The sequence below is a fragment of the Balaenoptera borealis genome (genome assembly GCF_965194805.1).
Source record: "Balaenoptera borealis genome assembly, chromosome: 7".
Classification (NCBI taxonomy): Eukaryota; Metazoa; Chordata; class Mammalia; order Artiodactyla; family Balaenopteridae; genus Balaenoptera; species Balaenoptera borealis.
Genome location: NC_138864.1, coordinates 86,309,074 through 86,330,444, shown reverse-complemented (window position 1 = coordinate 86,330,444; position 21,371 = coordinate 86,309,074). Strand labels below are relative to the sequence as shown.

At 45.5% G+C, this 21,371-nt stretch overlaps 1 long non-coding RNA gene across 1 annotated transcript in view; it reads left to right on the top strand.

Annotated features, from left to right (window-relative positions):
• The first annotated feature begins 424 nt into the window (after positions 1–424).
• Positions 425–21,371, top strand: part of LOC309632225 — a 30,766-nt gene continuing 9,819 nt past the window's right edge. Inside the window, exon 1 of the long non-coding RNA XR_014246796.1 lies at positions 425–21,114. This is a non-coding gene — a long non-coding RNA (uncharacterized lncRNA). The remainder of the gene's footprint in view (positions 21,115–21,371) is intronic.

Below are 21,371 nucleotides of genomic sequence, written 5' to 3'. Positions count from 1 at the left end.
TGAAGCATCCTGCCGACAATCGGCACTAATATGTCAGCCATGTGAAGTGAGACATTTTAGAAGCAGATCCTCCAGCCTCAGTCCAACCTTCAGATAACTGCAGCCCAGCTGTAACCTGACTGCATCCTCATGAGAGACCCACAGCCAGATCACCCAACTCAGCCACTCCTGAATCCCTAACCCTCAGAAATAGCATGCAATCAAGGCAAATGCGTAAAAATAAAGGTCTATGGCCAAGGCTGGTGGAGATAAAAATACCACGTGGTAATGATCACACACAATCAGGGCCAGTGAATGGAGGGTTAACAGGGATGTAGGATGGAGTAAGAAGTGTTTCCTAGTTAGTGATGTTCACTTTTTAATTTCTCCCCAAGAATGGTTTTTATTTCCTCACAAGAAGGAGAAAAAACCCCTCACCTTTAATAAAATACATTGCAATGAGTCTTTTAACAGACACACAACACCAATATGTAGTATGCTTGTTTCAGAATGAAACAGGGTTAGAAAATATGATTACATAATGAATCAAAATTTTAATTGTAGGCCTGCTTATTGATGATGTATATAAACATACTAGTAAAAAAGACTCTTGATCAAGTAATAAACACTAAAGGTATGTTTATGTCAAAAAAAAAAAAAAGAAATAACATGCCATCATAAGTGATTATTGTTGTTTTAAATAAGTTTAGGGGCAATTTGTTATGTGGCAGTGAGTAACTAATATGGAAAATAAGAAAGAAGAGACGGAGGGAATATGGATTAGGCAATGAACTGTGCTTGTCACAAAGAGGGAATAATTAACTTTCAGATTTGGAGAGCAGACAAATCCTTACAGAGGAAGTAATACCTTACTAAGTTGTATAGAAATAAATAGTTTACCGGGCGGAGAAGGAAGGCACATGGGGAACCCCTTTCGGGTAGAGAGGATACATGTACAGCTCACTGACCCAACACAGTGTGGGAATGGAAGTTGGAGGGAACATGACTACTTCCACTTGCTTCCATCTATCGGTGGCATGGAGGTGGGGAGGGAGTCCAGGGAGAGAAGCATGAACGAAGCAGGAGGTATATGCAAGAGCTGGCTCATAATCGGTCTTGAAATTCTTCTTATGAATCTTGGTTTTCTCTCATTGGCAATGGAGAGCCATTGAAGGTTTTTAGGAGGAAATACTCGTGATCAGATTATATCTGAAAAAGATTGCCCTAACAGTGGTGAGGGGCACAAACTAGACACGGACTTCCTAGAACATCCAAAAGAAGATTCAGTTTGTACAATTAGATGCACAATATTTGGCAACCATATGGCTTTCAGGTACTTTAAAGTACCTGAGATCGTAAAGTAGCAGAGATCATGGACTATTTCCATGAGGCCTAAGAACAACAGAGTATTTCTTATATCCAAAATAAAGTAGTGGACAATGGGCAGAGTATACCTGCCAGGACTCTGGATTTAGACCTGGGCCTGAATCATACTCTGCTACTTAGGCAGCACTGTGGCTAACCCTCTGAGCCTAATGACAATAATAATGTAGCCTACCTTGTGTATCAGTGGGTGAGCCTCAGAAGTAACTATGTAAAAATCCCAGCAGAATACCTGGCATGTGGTGGAGTGTACCTAACACTTCTGTTGATGATCCCATTTTACCTGCAAAACGGATGAGTGAGAAAGATTGGGCTGAGTTATTCTCCTCACAGGTGGGAAAGCTGAAACAAAGATGATTTATGATTTACGGCAGAGTTAGGGTTTGGATCTGGACATCTGGGTTGTCAGTCCAATGTTACTCCACTCTGCAACCACACAGTCAAGCAATTACACTGTCACTTCTTTTTGGTGGTGAAAATAAAAGTTGAGAAACGTCAATGAAAAATAAAATGAATAATCAAAGTAAAAGCAAAGACTTATTCCCACAAAATGATCTTCAGTCTTCTCTCCCCTACTTGCAATTTACAAATCTCCAGTCCATCTTATTTTTATTCCTTGCTCGTATTCATAATGTGCCATAAGGAAGCTGATAGAAGATGATCATACTTTCCTATGAATGATCTCATTTCCCCTCATAACTGTTCAGTGAATAAGAAGAAATCAGCTCTTGGTTTTGTCACATATGTTACAGGTACATTGTTTTAATTCAGAAGAAACTGAGGATATAGCATGTGCTGGTTTGGGGGTATCTAAAGATGAAAATAAGATTTGGGGAGTCTAGTACTTAGGGGGGATGTCAGACCTTGAACTAATACCTATCAAGTCCAGATGATAAGCCCTGCACTAGAGGAATAAACAACCTGCCCTGAGCACAGGAAGGAAACTTTCCGTCTATTTCAGAGTTACAGTAAGGACGGTGAATGGTCCCCAGAGTTATGAGGGCACTCGAGTTAGATTTTGAAGGATGAGTAGAAGCTCACCAGAAAGATAGGCATTTGAGCCAAAAGGAGTTAGTGTGAGTAATGCCAGGGAAATATAAATTGCCTGGGAAATTTAAAGTATTTTGGCGCTGCCAGAAAGAAGGGTACACAGGCAGGGAGTGGCAAGAGATGCAGCTGAAAAAAGGAGAGACCTTGATGCCTCACTGGGAGGTTGAGGCTTAATTTTGAAGGCAATAGGGAGCACCTGGGATGTCTGTAAACACTGCATTCAGCTATTAGACTTTTGGAAGAGGCACCTACCGTGGCGTCCTCTTTCTGGCCACTCGGCTTGTCTTACAGTACTGCGGTTAATCATACGGCTGGCTTGCATGGGGAATGTAAGGTATCCGTTTTATTGGGGACTGAGTCTGTCCCTTCCGTGAGGCCACTGGACTCACAAATGAGAAATACTATGAGTAAATTACAGGATCACGAGACACTGAATATGGGCCAAACGCATTTGGTCATGAGTGTGATTTATCAAGAAAGTAAACCCACTGCCAAGATAAGGGAGAAGGCTCCTGATTTACACTCGCCAACAGAACAGGAACGTGGCTGCATCTCACTTCCCAGCCGTCACCACGCCCTGACCACTTTCTTGCCTCCCCGCCATCACACAGGACTACTGGGAAGCAGAACCTCACTCTTCAGACCACAGCACCACAAACACAACACCAACCAACAGAAAGGCTTTGGGGTCCACGGAAGCTGTCATGAGGTCCTCCCCACCCCAACCTGGCTCCAATAATGTGATTTCCAGCCCTCATGGTGGCCTCATCTAGGGGCCAACCTGGGCACTCCATAGAGACACTGGGCGCCACTGGGACTGAAGAAATTATTTATCACCTGCAGCTTACAGGGTTGCAGGGGCCGGAGGGAGACCTAGACAACTCCGAGCCTCCCATGGTTCAAGGAACACCCTGCCCAAATATTATTCTGCACCAGGCATTTACTACCCTTCTCAGCAGCCCTCTGGATTCCGGCTCTGGGGCATTGACACGCTCTGTGGGAGGAAGCCCCTGCCATCCCCGCCATCCCGTCCAGTTCTCTCAAGTGATATCGGACCCAGCCAAGGAGCATACCGATCTAACTGGCAACTGCCGCCTCACTACCCGCGAGACACATAAGGATCTTGGGGCCAGGACCTCATGCTGTTTTGTAACATAAGCACTTTCCACCCAGGGTGCATAAGTCAAGGAGGGTCTGGTTGTGGACTCCAAATAGTCCCTATCGCAGTGTTATTGTAGCCTCCCATTCTTCCTCCTGATTACTCCACTCAACATAATCTACAGTGCTCAGCGATAAACCTGCTGGCACTCAATTTATAGGCAAACAATTCCCGTCTCTTTTCAGCCACTTATCTTTTCCAGCAGTCAAAGAAAAACTATATATAGTGTCTCTCTGGCGTCTAATCTTCTTCTTTTTTTTTTTTTTTTGACACAAGGGAGGCATCAAGGTTTTATGTTGGGTAAAAAAGCAGAGTCTAGCTTCTCCCTGGAACATAACAAATGGCCGTGCACCGGGATGGGGCGGGCTGGTGAGGCATGCCCGGCTGTAGAAAGAAAAGGCAAGAGAAGAGGATGATCGAGGCTGGAAACGTGGCCCTGATGTGGCCTGTGATGAGCCCCCATGCACAGACTCAGACGTGATAAAAAGAAGAATAAGTGTTGGAAAATACAATAGCAACAGTGCCAATTAACAAGAGTAGTCCTTTACAAAAACACTCACTGCTTCTTCACAAAGCCTGGTGTCATGGAAATGCCATGGGAAGCCTGGGCAGTATTTTATTTATTAAGCATTTTCAAAACATCTGACTGTATCCCCATAACAATCCTATAAGGCAGGTAGAGATGAGAATTATTCTCAGCTTTAGATGAGAAAATAGATATAGTAAATTCACTTGCTGAAGGTCCTAGCACTGGTAAGTAGTAAAGAGAGGGATAAAATACAGAGGTTTCTGATGTCTAACCCACTGCTTTTCTCATTCACTCCACTGGAGATTTATCCTCCTCAGGCTAACTCAGTTGCACCCACACTCAGTTACACACACACACACACACACACACACACACATACATATGAATATCCACACCTACTCAAGCAGGAGGAAACCTGGAAATGTGGCCAAAACATCTCTCTATGGCAACATTTATAATATTCTTGATTACTGCTAAGAAAATATTCTTAGCACTTCAGAAGGAAAGTGAAAACTAATCAGAAGTCAACAAAAGAAACCTTCATTTAATTGATTATTTTCTGCCCTCTAGTTTTGGAGAAAAATATAAAATTCTCAGAAAACAAGTAGATAAATGGGGATTTATAAAGGTTATGCTCCAGATTCCTCAGCTTGATTCCCAAACCTACATCTCTAGTCCTCAATCCTAGGGGAACAAAGTGAGCAACCCATTTGCTGCCTTTCACCTACTAACACAAAGAGAGATGTAGTTTAGGCAAAATAGTATCAAAATTACAACTTAACGGGGTTTGGCTTATGACAAATTAAAAGAACAAAGCTTCCCATTTCCCAAATATTCCAGGTAATCAAGGTTTTTTCTACAGAACTTTAAGAGGCTTTTAAAACACTTAGAAGAAAATGCAAAATCACTCACTATGAAAAAGCACCTGCACCTACCTGTTAGTTTTAAATGAATTTTTAGGGACTAGACCCAGTCTTTATCCAAAATTCCAGATCAAATTCTTCTACCAGAAACCCTATGATGATGAAATGTTTCTTTCCCACCTCTAGTCCTGGTCCTATTTGGTTCTAACATGACTTTTTCAACAGCAGCACTTCTTGAGCAAGGATTGTGCTAGGAAGCCTGTGTGATGTAAGTCAGGGAAGACGGGGTTTAGGCAAACTGAGGGGCAAGTTCCAGACGTATGAGTTGCTCAAAGGTGTGCATCAGATGGTGGGCAGAGCCACACAGGAGTAAGGAACGACGTTTTGATCCAAAAACAGGAAAAGAGAACTGAAAAGACCCAGATGGAAGGTCTTAATGGAAGAGAGAAGCTGAAAGGTGAAGTTGGCCTTTGCAGCAAAGGACACAGGCCCTGCTCTGTCCTTGAGGAGCTCACGGCCTAATGGACAAGACTATCGAGGTGATAAACGCCGCGCATGTGAACAAAGAACTATAGACCCAGGAGGGCTGTGAGTGAGTCTGATAGTGCAGTTCAGGCAAGGTTTCATACTGGTGTGGGGTACGAAAGTGATACTGGAGTGGGGACTTGAAGAATTTTTCTAGATAGAGAAGGGTTGGGGAAATAGCTTCAGCAAAAAGAGATTGTAGTGTGTTGAATAGTGCCTCCCCCAAAGTATCAATACACCCGGAACCTGTGAATGTGGGCTGATTTGGAAAAGATGTAACTGAGTTAAGGATCTCCAGATGAGATCCTCCTGGGTAATCTGGGTGGGTCCTAAATCCCATGACAAGTGTCACACAGAGGAGAGACACACAGAGGGAAGAGGAGAAGGCCATGTGAAGACAGAAGCAGAGACTGGAGTTATGCAGCCACAACCAAGGAACAACTGGGGCCACCAGAACCTGGAAGAGGCAAGGAAGGACTCTCTCTGAGAGCCTCTGAAGGGAGTGTAGGCCGGCTGACACTTTGATTTTGAACTTCTGGCCCCCGAACTGTCAGAAAATAAACTTGTCTTGTTTTAGGCCACCAAGTTGTGGCACAGTCCCTCAGTATCCATGGGAACTGGTTCTGGGGAACACCTCCCCCTCCCACCATGGATACCAAAATCTACGGATGCTCAAGTCCCTTATATAAACTTGTTTAGTATTTGCATATAACCTACTTACATCCTCCCAGGTATTTTAAATCATCCCTAGATTACTTATAATACCGAATACATTGTAAATTCTATGTAAATAGTTATAAATACAATGTAAATACTATGTGAATAGTCACCCAGGCACAGCAAATTCAACTTTTGCTTTTTGGTACTTTCCAGAATTTATTTTTTTTCTGAATATTTTCTATCCAGGGTTGGTTGTGGGTAGCAGATACAGAGAGATGACTGTAATTCATTGCAGCAGCCACAGGAAATGAATACAGAGGCGTGAAAGGAATGCCAGTCCTGAGCCTGGTTGCCCCAAGGTCCATTCCTCACCCTTTTCCTGCTCCACTCTCTATGGCAGGGGGCTGCTCCCTGCAGACTGTTTCCTAGACCCCTGTGGTTTCCAGCTGGGCTCGGCCAACGGGATGCACTTGGCAGAGACCAAGGGTGGGAGGAAGGGAGCAGCCAGGGCCTTTCTTCCCTCCTTTCTCAGCCTCGAGTGACACCCCCAGCAGCAGCCCTGTCTCCTCCATGGCTCCCACTCCCACCAAATAGGATCACTGTGATTCCAGGTTCCCCTGGGTGATCCCAGCCCCTGTTCTAACTAAAAGTCACAGTAGTTTCTAGAAAAAATAACTCCAATATGACTAGAGCACAGGCCATTGGGGGAGGGTGGGGAGAAGAGCCTGGAGCAGTAGGCTGACGCTGGGTTGGGAGGCTTTGGGCCTCATCCAATAAGGCAAAATCTCAACAGGAGTCACAAGCTCTTGTCTCTGACATCCACTGGTACCTGGCTAGGTCACCATGAAGGCTCCAGACATTTCCTGGTGGGGGATTATATTAGCTTGTTAGGGCTGCCATAACAAAGCACCACAGACTGGGTGGCTTAAACAACAGAAGTTTATTTTCTCACAGTTCTGGAGGCTAGAAGTTCAAGATCAAGATATTGGCAGGGTTGGTTTCTTCTGTGGCCTCTCTCCTTGGCTTGCAGATGGCTGTCATCTCCCTGTGTCTTCACATGGTCTTCCCTCTGTACTTTCCTGTGTCCAAATTCTCTCTTCTTCTAAGGACACCAGTTATATTGCATTAGAGTCCACCCTGATGACCTCATTTAACTTAATTACCTCTTTAAAGAGTTTATCTTGAAATTCTGAGGTACTGGGGGTTAGGACTTCAACATACGAATTTGGGGGGAACACAGGTCAGCCCATGACCTAAGTATGCACAGCAGATTGAAAGGTAGTGAGAATCATGGCATGCCCGATGGGAATCTGCTGTAACCAGCAGGGGTTCAGTAAGAAACAAAGGTGCCAGGTGGACTCAGGGGTACTTGGTAGAAGTCATAAGGTGGTGGATGGGAGACCTGTCCAGCAGAAGAGGCCAAAACAAGGAAAAAAGGAAGAAAATGGAAGACGCCTTGTGGGAGTTGACCAGATGGACAACTGGACTAGCTTTTGAGAACATGTGAGAAACTCACCGAGGACTTGCAGAAGGCTTGAGTTGAGGGTCTATTGGCTGGTAAGGGCAAAAGTTGGCAAAGGAAAGGTTTACATTATTAATGCGATTCTGTTTGTACCCACAGGTTGATAAAATCTATACGGTAGAAGCCTACATTTTGGAAGGAATTAAATTCTTCTTACAGCCCCACTGTCCCCTCTACAGCACATACGCAGATGGTGTCTGGTCTCCTTTACATAGCGTCCCTGTAGAGATAAAAACAGGAAACCAGGGCCTGCAAACAGTGATTGCAAGGAAAGGGAGAATCAGACAGAGGCAGCGGGAACTTGACTGGGGCTCAGTTCAATCGGCACAGCTCAGGTTGTGTGTTGGCCACATGCAGACGTGCTGTGGCTCTAAGGCCGTAAGCCTATGTCCAAGGGAGCCATATACACGTGCTTTTGCAGATGAGACTCAATTTATTAATATGAGACTCTGCAGGGTGCAGGGCAATAAATTGTAATGCGTGAAATTTATAAACTGAGATAGCAGTAGTGAGGGTCCTGTGAATTGTAATTCTCTCGACCTGACAAATGAACTGCTCTAGGCAGCGACAGCTTCAGCAGGGTGAGAGAAATAAATCAGCCGGCTGAACTGTGGTAAGAAAGCAAACAGTTTTATTGGTCTACGGATCTTGAGAAATGTTGATTAAGTCAGATCTGGAATCCCCCCCCACAGTTGTTTTACAAGCTGCTTTATCCTGGAGACCCCCCAGTCCTCCCCATATTATCACAATCTCCCAGGAAAAACGGGAAGTGAGTTATGCTGTGTTTGGGGTAGGAAACAAAAATATGTATCTTTATGGTCCTGGGAAAAGTTAGGTCTGACCATTCAAGGAGGCTTCTGTGTTCCCAAGGTCTCTATTAGAGAAAAACTTTATGGGATGTTTTTCCACATTGATAACCTCGCAGTCTCCAGAGAGCAGAGAACAGAAAATACCTTCAGGAACTCACAATTTGAGAATATATTTAGAATAAGTAGGACTCATCAGAGGTTAGCTTTTGAATTCATAAAGCATGGATTTACTCGGCAAGAATAGACAAAAGAACGCTGTGGGCAACGTTTAAACCGCAGACACTAGAGCAAACTGCTTTTAATTATATTTGTGTCCTAAGAGAACCCAGTTGCTATCAAATAACTAACACGCTAATGACCCTCTGGTCTGTTCATGAAGCAGGACCCTATGGACTTCATTCTAGAATATGGTTTGGTTTCAGTAAATGATCACATTTATTCTAAACTGTAGCCTTCAAATTCAAAATGTCATGTATTCAAGACTTGTGTTCTCTCTAGTTGATCCAAATTACCAGATGGGAGTTATTTAATTCAGAAGTTTATTTGCAAGAAACAGCAGGAAAGAGGTAGCAACTCCAGAGAAGGGAAGGGTAGGAAAATTAACGTTGGTTGGCCATCCATGTGCCAGGTAGTACACTCAGGGTCTCACTGCCTTCGAGAAGTGATTATCATCTCCTTTTAGAGAAAAAGCTGAGACTCAGAGAGGTCTGTTAACTGGCCAAAGTCACAGAGCAGCAATTTTAAAAGGCTGCTGTTAGTGAGATGAATGAGCCTATTGATGAAATAGTATTTCATGCTGTATAGGCATCTGGGTAGTCAGAGTATCGTCGAGGTCTACCGGATGGACCTAAGAAATGTTGTGGGAAGAAGGTCATGTTGATGCCTACAAATATGATTACAAAGTGGATTTTTGCTCATGTTGGGTTGAGTGTATATCCTGAGAATAAAGGAATTAACTGACAACTAAGAATAAAAGGAATTAACAGACAAGCAAGTTCATGCCCTTTCCTTTCAAAATTGAGAGCCTTAGAATCTTTCAGTTGAGTTCTCTCCATGTCACCCAGCATCCCTTTCTGCCTACAGATGCAGGCCTAATTGGGTCCCAGACCTACATCACTGCCTCACTTATTCTAAACCATCTCTGTGGAAGGAATAACCACCTCCTCCCTGGGGTAAGAGGCCCAGGAAACCCAGTCTGCCCAGCCAGTTGGACTACCATGCTTGGACACAGAGGGAGGCATTAGGGGTAGTCCTCCTCACCCCATGGGAAGTGGAGGCCAAGGGGCTCTTGGAATCTCCAGTTTCAGGAGCTGGCTGCCCTAAGATTGAGGAAAGCAGGTGGTCACAGCGGTGCCGTGGGGCAGGCCCCAACAATTCGTTGCAGCCGTAGGAAACTTCCAAAATGTCTTTCACAGAAGCTCTGGCTCTACCTGGAGCAGCCGCGTGTTTGTGTGGCCACAGGGCACCGGCCGCCCCTGTGCTATCCCGCTCCCCGGGGTCGGGCGTACAATCAGCCACAGCGATGAAATCTGACCTCAAAAGTACAGGTCCTGGAGATGTCCGCTTCCGGAACACACATCTCCTGCCTAATGTACAATATCTGGGCTGCCCACCACCTGAGGGAGAGGCCAGGCGGTAGAGGCCTGCCTCAGGGGTTGTTGCTCTCGTCAAAATACCCATCTCTGACTCTCTTCTTCACTCTCTCTCCTCTCTGCCACACCTGGATTATGGCCATGGGATTCTTGGTGGGTGTTCTTCAACCACTTCCATAGGCTTATTCACCAAAACTTTTTCCATCCCATTACTTCCCAGCTGCAAAATCTTTCTTGCTTCCTCTTAGCCTAGAATAGTACTTGAATGAAGATACAGATCTCTTGGGGTTCAAGTTCAAATGCAGATTATGATCGTAGGTCTGAGGTGGGCCCTGGGATTCTGCATTTCTAACAAGCTCACAGACGACAGTGTGTTGCTGATCCTTGCACCACACTTTGAGTGATCAAGACCAGTAGGCTATGTCCCAAATTCCTAAGGCTGGGGTTGAAAACTCTGGGCTGCCCCCAACCCCTAGACAACCTTTCTGACCTCTCCACCCCTCCTTCCCACCTCCCTGCTCTGCTCCAGGTAGACATCATCCAGCCCTCAGGGATGCCCAGCCCACCCACTAGGGTTATGTGCCTACCATTTCCCTTGCCAGCTATGCTTGCATCCTTCTCTTTGCTGTTCAACTCTTTCTTCCTGGCAAGTGCTAGCCTTCCCATAAAGACCATTGTTTTCCTAACAGGAAGAGCTGCATTCCAGAGTTGTGGCACACAAGGGACGAAGCCAGGCTTTCTCAGCAAGTGTCAAACCCAGGGACTGTTTGGGAGAGAAGGATCTGGACCACCTCTCGCCAGATGGAGCACGCCCAGAAAGCTGCCTGCACTGGTCCATCACTTTCCAGCTGGAAGCCTGCTCCAGGATGGTCAGGAAGCAGCAAACTTTGGAAGCAGCAAAGTTTAGCTATTCTTGACTACTTAGGGACCAGAGTGCCTTGTACAGTGAATACCTGTGTCTGAGAGAGCCTGGCTGACACAGCTAGAGTCGAAATTTCCTACCTCACATTGTTGAGGCCAAATACTTCAAGAAACTAATGAAAAGTAGATTAGGTACTTTCTATAAAAAATACTGGGGCTTCCCTGGTGGCGCAGTGGATAAGAATCCGCCTGCCAATGCAGGGGACACAGAGTTTGAGCCCTGGTCCGGGGAGATTCCCACATGCCACGGAGCAACTAAGCCCGTGTGCCTCAACTACTGAGCCTGCGCTCTAGAGCCCGTGAGCCACAACTACTGAATCCACATGCCACAACTACTGAAGCCCGCACGCCTAGAGCCTGCGCTCCGCAACGAGAGAAGCCACCGCAATGAGAAGCCCGTGTGCAGCAACGAAGACCCAACACAGCCAAAAATAAATAAATTAATTAAAAAAAATTTTTTTAACATACTTTATATAGTCTGATGTTAAATTGGGAAATGACTAAAGAGTACAAATTCTTAGCCATCTTTTGTTTCAATTTAAATATTCAAAAGCCCCTGTCGTAACAAAGCCCCTCAAGAAAAGCTATCTGAGGCCCTCCTTAATTTGCCTTTTTTGCTTCCAAACAGTGAAACTCCAGCCAAGATTTTCTGGTTGTGGAACCTCTTCCGATCCAGATATCTCACTGGCTGTGGAAATTATTGGGAACTGGAATGAAAATTTCCATCTTATCTGCCTTCTGTTATTTTGCAGGGGAGGGTGTGGCGTTATCAGTTTGCAGTGGGGTGTAGGGGAGGTTTAGCCTTGCAGAGACTTGTGGGCCCTCTCTTCCCCAGATTTGCTGTCAGTTGTTTTGAGGGAAATGGGTAACCGGATCTTAGAATCCCTGGATGTGACGAGATAACATTGACTATAGGCAATTCTATTTACTGATAAAAATAATATATAGTTTTCAAATAGTCCCATAGTGAGTCACTTCTAAATAGTCAGAAATACATTTCCTGCAATTCTTCTTTGAGATTTGAATTAATAGTTTTTCAAAATTTCTCCCCTCACTAAGATAGTCCTATTGAATGCTCACAGAATTAGCACCATGCTCTTAAACTTGTCATAATCTAGACTTTGGGGACCCACCAGATATGAATCAAAGTCCAGAGCGTATTCTCTCATAAGAAATGTATTCTACTCTTAGCCTGACTTCCTGAAAGTAGCAAAGAATAGCATAAGAGCAAGAGTTAGACAAAACCTATCGGCAAGTTTCCAGAATGCCAGACCACTGGCAAAAGGCAAACATCCCAAGTCATGGATGGATGTAGCAGCTGAAGCCTAATTTAAACACCATGAGCTAAAGACACTGAGGAGTCTTGAAGAAAATGTCAAGAGATTTGGATGCCTTGTCCTGTTCAGCCACTCAGCTCGGTAACTTTGGACAAGTCTTTTTTTTTTTTTTAACATCTTTATTGGAGTATAATTGCTCCACAATGGTGTGTTAGTTTCTGCTGTACAACAAAGTGAATCAGCTATATATATACATATATTCCCATTTCTCCTCCCTCTTGCGTCTCCCTCGTTCCCACCCTCCCTAACCCACCCCTCTAGGTGGTCACAAAGCACCGAGCTGATCTCCCTGTGCTATGAGGCTGCTTCCCACTAGCTATCTATTTTACATTTGGTAGTGTATATATGTCCTTGCCACTCTCTCACTTTGTCCCAGCTTACCCTTCCCCCTCCCCGTGTCCTCAAGTCCATTCTCTACGTCTGTGTCTTTATTCCTGTCCTGCCCCTAGGTTCTTCAGAACCTTTTTTTTTTTTTTTTAGATTCCATATATATGGACAAGTCTTTTAAATCATCTGAACCTCAGTTTCCTTATCTGGAAAGCGGGACTAATGACTGCCCCATGTACCTTGCAGAGTGGCTGTGACAGTCAAGTCAGATCATCTCCCAGCAAGCGTCTTTTAAATTTACAAAGAGATTGATGCCGTGTCGTCGGCAAGCAGTACTTTCTGCCGGTTCTGGAGCAGCTCTCCAGAGCTCTCCACAGAGCAGCTCTCTTCTGCTGCTGCTCTCCCAGACCTCCCTCCCTACTCTGGTTACTTTGCACAAGTAGAAATGGGAGGAAGGGAAGCAACAGGTATTTTAGAAGAACCATAATCTTATCCAGTTTCAATTGTGGTTCTCTAAATCTCTCTCCTGCATTTTCCTCATTAAGTCCCCCAATTCTCCAGTCCTACTTCCTTCCCTATCTCAGTAACAGAGTTGGTTAATTCTAGTTAACCTAGAGAAGCTATCTTTCCCCTACCCCCTGAATCAGAGGCCATCATTGTGTTCCTATAGGCTCTCTGCAGGGACATTACTGGCTATCTTCTCTAAAGGATGGAGAGGGAGACAGTCCTATTAGTGAAGGAAATCCAAAAAGTATTCTGGCCTCCTCCAGGGGCTGGAGGGGATAGAGACCTGTGTTCCCAGGTGCAGAGGTTCTACCTCCCTGAAAGCCCTCGGTTGTGGTGGGGAGCTGCAGGGCCTCAGGGAGAAATTACAGCCATGGCAAAGCTTTGCCAAGAGACGGTAAAGCCACCAGCCTCCAAGGACGATGAGGACCTGGCAAATGAACACATCAGCAGTCACCCATGTGGACAGGAGACCAGAGGGCTCCACCTGAATGCTCTGGGTGAACAGTCACAGAAACTGGGAGGAAGGGGCTGTTCCAGGAAGGTCTGAGCCTGATTTTCCCACCACCCTTGCAGGATGGCTACAATAGCATATCAAATTTAATTTCAAGTAACAAAAGAAATGTGACATTTCTTATGCCTGATCACGTGGCACAGAATTCACATGCCTGTTGTTCTTTCTGGGACATTCTGGCAGATAACACTGCTTTCTTTGGATGCTCCAGAGTTTGGGGAAAACGGTTCTAAAGATCAGCATAAGCTCTTTCTGAAGTTACCTTCCGCTCCCTCCCCTGGTGAGAATTTACCCAGGGAAATACCAGCCCAGCAAGTATTTCCTTCATAACCCGAGACCCAAGGCCTGAGTGGCCTACATCCCCTTCACTAACAAGTGCTTCTCAGCCAATCTTTGGTGGAAAAGAACTTTTCATCCCCAAAGTTACACATAATAAACACATCAAAAATTAAATATGAAACATCATGACTAGCAAGCAGTGTCCATGATTCCCAGGCAAGAATGATTGTTGAACTACTCTAGCAACTAAGCTCATGATTTTGGAAAATAGAGGTGTTATTGTCCTTATTTCACCCTGAGGAAACTGAGGCCCAGAGGTGTTAACTAATTGGTTAAAGATCTCAGGCTACTAAGTGGCAGAGCTAGGATTAGAACCCAACTCTTTATTCTATTCTCCTGGGCTACTTAATCCCAATTATCTGGGGTTCTTCAGCAATATGCTTCTCTTTCTCAGTAAGTGTGTGTGTGTGTGTGTGTGTATCTGTCTGTGTGTGTGTGTGTGTGTGTGTGTGTGTGTGAGATGAAGGCCTCAGCTGCTGAATGTAGAATAGAGAGCACAGATTTTTAAATAAAACCGTTGCCATATCTGCTTAATTCTGGAAGGAGAAACTCTGAGGTCCAGTAGGCATCTGTTGAGCTTGGGCTGAAATGTGCCCATTGCTGATTTAATGTGATAATCAGGGGTGGGGGACCTGGTGGCAGACTATGATGTGTTGACTGTTGTTTTGCACTTTGATGTTCCTTGGAATTTGTCAAAACTTCACTTCAGCACTCCCAGAAGTGCCATGGAGTCATCTGTCCTGCTCTCTGACTGCAGGAGCAAATGGCAGGGGAGTGGTGGCCACTGGAGTTAAGGTCAGCACCAGGTCAGAAAGTGGCAGACCTTTCCTGAGGACAGCCGGCCGCCGCCGCTGCCCACTTCACACCCAGGGGGCTCCTGTCTCTGGGGGATAAACATCTTTGCTGTCTCTGACTGAAGGGGGCCTGCAGACCCCTCCTGTCGCAGCTCAGTCTCGGGGCTTCTGGAGACAGGGATTCTTTTCCACACCCTTAGTCACGGGGGATCGAGCTGCAGGCAAGGAAGGCAGGCACGGAATGCAGGGGGCACGCCGGCTGAGCTCACTGCCTCAGAACACTGCTGGCACCCAGCGCTGGGGATCTGTAGAGCCTTCTTGGGAGCAGCTGATCTGAAGGGTCACCCTGTCCTAGCGGTGAGGAATGGCCAGGTTCGGTTGCCCCAACTCTCCTGTTGGAGAAGGAGAGAATGGTTTGCCTAGAAAACCCTAGTGGGTTTTTTTCTGTTGGGTTGCTTCATGTTGGCCTCTTGAGGAGATGGGATCTATTAAATGGGGTCTCACGGGGTCCTGGTTCTGTGATCATTGGGATCATTGCTCTGATCTTCCCACGTAGGATGACATTCACCCCTATTGAGAAGCCAACCTCCAAGAGAATCAAGAAAAAGCCATATAACTCTTCATTTTATTTTTAACTCTCCAAATCTTAGTTTCCAGATCTGTAACACGAGGTTTATAATAATGTCCTAGCATGGGGAGTTCTTTGAGAGCTAAATGTGATTATATGCATTAAAATATTTAAGCACAGTGCCTGGCGCAGAGTAGGAGCTCAATAAATGTTCATTTGTTCCCTCCTTCCTTGCCCCCTTGGATCCCTGGATCCATTGCCATATCCTCCCAATGTCCAAATTAAAATGAACACCATTTTGTAATAACTAAAGCTTAGGAAAGATGATGCGACATTGTCAACCATGACAAAGCCAGGGACTCAGCATGAGTGCAGGATTCTGCTCAGTCTATTGTTGGAAGCCACATTTTAATCCTCCAAGTTGGGGGCAGAAAATCATGCTAAGTGCCTATGGATGGTGTCTAGCTGCTGAGGATGACAGTTGTTACAACTTGTGGAGGCAAAGAGGCAAAGATCGAAAGTGTGAGGCTTGGGCCGCCCAGACATGGGTCTGCAGGGGAGAGGGCCATTAATTTCCTTTCCATTTCAGATTGAAAGGAAAGCTTCCTTGCCAACTTTAGGGACCCAGAAAGGGCCACTTCTCACTGCAAACCAAAAATTTCTGACAGGTGAGTGGCCTGAAGGGTCACTTGGGATCAACTTCTAGGAAGCAGTTCCAGAAAGGAGCCCCAGACATTGAGACAGTTTGGCTCCCTGTGCTGAGAAGGTGACGTCATCCATGCAGATAAATTCCAAAGACTCTCTCAACCCTCCAACAATGTTTTACCAGCCTGTAAAATGTCCCTGAGCTCTTTCCATACTGACAACCTCTGGGGGCTGCCCAGGGCATCCTGGAAAATTACAGCAAGAGGGTATCTTTCCAATTCTTTTTTACCCAGAGACTGATTTCTTTTAGACTTAGTCTAATTTATTTCTGTTCTATCAATTAGTGTTAAATGGGAAAGCTTGTTCCAGTACTAAATATTGAATGCTGTGCAGAATAGACTGGAAAATTCCAACCACCAAACTCTAGGTTCTGATCAGAAAATATGCCAGAGTTTGATGAGGACCACAGTACTGAAATTTTACAATTTTCCTCTCTGAGTTCTCACTAAGTCATTTCTCAAGGCCTGCTTATGGTACTTGTGTATCCGTTCTGCAGATCAAGAAACCGAGGTAAAGACAGACTAGATATAATCTGCTTATGGGCATTCAGCAAAACAGATGCCGAATCAATCAAAGGTATGATGTCTTGCTCCCAGACCTCCTTACCATCATTCTGCAGGAAAACAAAGTGAGATTCAGGAGATCAAACAATGGTGGGCACAGAAGGGCCTAAATAGAGCAGGAGTTCCCTTGATCTAGTAAGCTCCCAGTGTCCTTTAGGGGGCTCTACGAGAGAAAAGAGATTTCCATGGGGTGGAGAAAGGGGGGTTGTATGGGAACCAATCAAATCCAAGCAAACATTTGCTACCAGCCCTCATCACTTAATGAAGAAGGCAATCTACTTTTACAAAGAGCTTTTTAAAACTATATAAAATCCTCCCTCTTGTCGCTGACAACAGAACTACGAGTACAGTCTTATTATTGCCATTTTCCAGGCAAGGAAACAGAAGTTTGGAGAAGGTACCAATGTCATGCAGCTAATAAGCAGTAAAACCAGACCACCCAGCAACCCAGCTTTCCTGAAGCCAAGTCCAGTGCTCTCTGCCCTACATTTCAGAAGTTCTTACGCAGAAGAGTTAGCCAGAGCTTGTATCACTGGGCACCAAAGGAAACACTTATCAAAAAGGATGTCATAACTGGAACTAGGGGGGTAACTTATTAAAGGAATGTTCATTTGTCAGCACCCCAAACTACTGACACACGACTCAGATGGCAGAGGGGTTCTAGGGTGGGGATCAGGAGAAGTCCTAAAAGTCTTTCTTTGACCAGAGGACCCCTTAGGGCGGGTGTCTTTCTATAGTGGGGGTCTCGTGTTCACTCAGCGTAGGCCAGGATGGCCCCTGAAACCTTGGACCCTGGAGGCTTGCGGGGAAGCCACGGGGTGTCTCAGGCCTCCTGAAATCCTGGGATCTGATCCAAGGATCCAAGAGTGTCAAACCTGGCCCTCACGTTCCCCCGGGATCATGAGAGAGACCAGCCCCCTGCTCTCTGTTCTGTTCTGTGTGCACAGGGCTGGGCCTCAGGAGGTTAAGTGGGGACAAGACAACACCCCCAGGTGTCAACTCCAGCCTAGGCACAGACCAGGGGAGTCCAGTCCGCAGCAAAATGGCTTGCCCTGGCCAACACAGTCATAAGCAGAGACGACCACAGTCTAGGCTAAAAAGGCGGAAAACCAGTAGGCAAGGAAAACGTTTTGTCATCCAAGGACAATAAAGTTTATATATTCCCAGATGTGGGTCCTCCCACTTAATCAAAGCTGAAGCCCATTCCAGTGAAAAGAGCTTTTCTCCAGCAAAAAGGGAAGGCAGTTTCTTTGGAGCTAAATTTAGACTTCACCCACAGGGGAAGGGCTCCAACTCTTCCGGGCTGCCAAAAGAACAAGCAAACGGTTCAGTGTCCCATGTGGCCACAGCCAGCTCCAGAGCCAAGCCAGTGCGAGTCTGAAATGCTCCTAGCCGGGGAGTGTGGGCTGTGCTGTCCCCAGGGCTGGGCTCTGTCCCGGGCTCGGTCACAGCTTGGAGGGTGTGTGGCTCTGGGCACTCTGCTGGGGTGTCAGGGCTCTTCGCTCACTCTGCCAGGGGACAGCTGCTCAACTCCCACTACTCCAAAGACCAGGGCTCAGAGCTCCAGAGGTGCTAGAAGGCCAGGATTCTGCCCTCAAACTTATCTTAAAGGTATCTCAGAGATCCAACTTCAAGAGGGCAACGCTTGCAAAACGACCAAATTAATATACAGAGTGGTAAGGTTCCCAAGAAGGAAGAATAAATTACGCACGGTCGCATAAAGCTTCATGGGAGAGTTGGAGTTTTCGCCTGGGACAGGGACTCTTCCCCCATCTAAAGGCTGCAGTGTCCTCTCCCTGACTCAGTACTTTTTCTCAGTGACCCAAAAAAGTCATAGCAGAATACTGAGAGGCACGCCCTGTCTTGAGGAAAAGTTACTGTGGTCCCTATCAAAGGAAGTCACCCAAGTTCCATTCACTTCTCTCCTTGTGGCCAAATCAAAAGAAAGAGGGAAGAAGCTGGCGTTTTCCCAGTGGCGCCCTAGGCTCAAGATCTGGCTTTCCATCCTTAACTCTCAGGAAGTATGTGCCAGCTCACCTCACTGTGGTCGCCAACTCACTACTGTCAAATCTAATCATAACTTATACCAGGCAGGGCTGGGGTGACTTGGAGGGGGAGTGATAACAATAAAAATTGACTGCATCTTTCTCATCCAGGCTTCCTGTAGACATGACCAAGGTTTGCTTAGGGAGTGGAACAAGATGAAAAATTCTGAAACGTATCCCATAGACACAGCTCCAGCTCCACCTCCTCAAGAAGCCTCCCATAGGCAGAGCTCATCACCATTTCCACTGTGCTCTCATAGCCATGCACCCTTAGCTCAGTTACAACACTTACTCCTCTGTGGGTCATTAATGGTTTGCACTGGTCTCCCACAGAGACTGGGAAGGGTCCTGATCTTATTTCATTTTGAATGTCTAATTTCTGGCATATAGTAAGCCTTCCACTGGCATTAGATGAGTGAATGAATGAATGAATGAATGACACTCAAAAAGTATAAACCATCTTGTTTAAATATTTTGGTACCTTCCTTAATAAAAGGGGCTGGTATGATATGAAAGTTAATAGATGTCCATAAAAAAGAAGAGGTAACCCAGGATTGCCCAGCCACCTCTTCCACCCGATGATGGGACAAAAACGGTCCTCTCCAGAGTGAACAAGTAAGCATCTGCTAATGTTTGATTATCCCCTCTGCTTAACTGGAAAGAACAGGGCTGCCTTGTGTATCTCTTTCTCTCTCTGCCTCTCTGCTTAACTGGAGGTTGTTGCACCAGCTTGTTCTCATGTAGCTCCCCCTGCGGCAGGTTAAAGCAAAATATCAAAGGCCCCACTGCACTCATTATCTGCAGTGAAGCCCCCCAGCAACTTCCCAGCCTCCCTGCCCCTGCACCACTGACCTGACTGCTGATCAACATCATAGGAAGGAGTTCCTAGATCCTATCAGATAGACTCAGGAGATCAGTTTCTTGGTGGAGAACTTTTTCCACCAATCTTGGAATGAAATACATATAGTGGCAGTCCAGCAAACAGAGAGTATAGGTGGGAGAATTCCCACTTGAGGAGTGGGAGAAATCTCGGATAACCTATAGCAATTACCCTATCTTATAAGAGCAATGCCAAGGATATAAATATTCAAAAGAGAAGCATGCCTGTGTCATCTGTCCTGAGCCACAATCTGCTCTGCATTTTACCCAGCCAACCAGGAAAGAAGGGAGAGAATGCAAATCCTATTAAAAAAAAAAAGATAAATTTCAAGGCAGCCAGACATTTCCAGAAGCAGCTTGGGTTAGAAAGCAATGTACCAAACAAGAATATCTGCAAATTGCTGAACGGAAGGATTACTAGGATAGACACGTGTGTTTCTTTTAACAATAAATAAGTATGAATGATCATAAGTTGCCATGACTGTACTTCAACTTGATGTTTAAAGACATTGGACTTAGCTGGTGGGAACTGTTGCCCTCTACTGGATGGAATGTCACAGGAACGTCATGATGTCATATTTGCAGTTGCCTGGGTGTTTTCATCCACCCAAGAATGCAGACGGTCCTGATGGTGGTGATGATGAGAATGAGGATGGACAAGGGGGAGGGGAAGGAGAAAAGGAGAGAGAAGGAGGAGATAATAACTGTGACAATGGGGAGAACCCCTTCGATTTATATAGCACTTTAGTGTCTTACAAAGTGCATTCACAAAATTGTCTTACTTGAACTTCACAATTATCCTGTGAAGACGATGTATAATGTTGCAAATAACAAGACTTTGGCAAAGAAGTTAAATCATTTGTAGACAGATTCAGAGCCAGAAAGGGGCAAAGATGAGATTCCGACTCAGGCTTTCTAAATTCAAGCCCTGGAATGGTTTTCCTTTACATATTTGGTGGGCTTTACTTACATTTTCTTAAATCCAGTCTTGGATTTTTAAAAAAGTCTCTTTTATGTATTGCAGACCCAATTCATTCACACACTCATTCAAAAACATTTATTATACACCTTCTCTGTACTTGGCCCCCAAGATATAAACTGGGAGATAGCAGAGAACAAAGCAAGGTCTAGCTCTCATGGAAGGGGTAGTCAACAAACAAGGGAACAAATCAATAAAGAGCATAATGTCAGAGAGATAAATGGTTGGAAGGCAGTGAAACAAGGTGAAAATGTACAAAGGCCCTAAGATGGGAATCCAAATAGCAAATGACAAGTTTTGGTAATTAGAATTTTTGGAAAGGTAACCTCTTATGGCAGAGGACCGCCTTGGTGTTCCCAAGCAAAAGTCTGAAAATCATTGGTAGATATCAGAAGGATGGCCTGGGAATGGTCATTTGCCTAGACACCCCTTTAAGAAACCCCTCAAGAATGCAGGTAGGAAAGAACTCCCCTAGAAATGTGTGTTTTTCAATTAACAAAGATTAAAAGAGCTCATTCGTAAAATATCCATAAGACTATTATGCATTTAGCTTATCCAACCAGTTTATGTCACTTGAGCATTTTTTTTTTTTTTTAATTGCTTCTGTTAATTATTATTTATTTTTGGCTGTGCTGGGTCCCCGGTTCGTGCGAGGGCTTTCTCCAGCTGCGGCAAGTGGGGGCCACTCCTCATCGCGGTGCGGGGACCGCTCTTCATCGCGGTGCGCGGGCCTCTCACCACCGCGGCCCCCCCCGCTGCGGGGCACAGGCTCCAGACGCGCAGGCTCAGCAGCCGTGGCTCACGGGCCCAGCCGCTCCGCGGCAT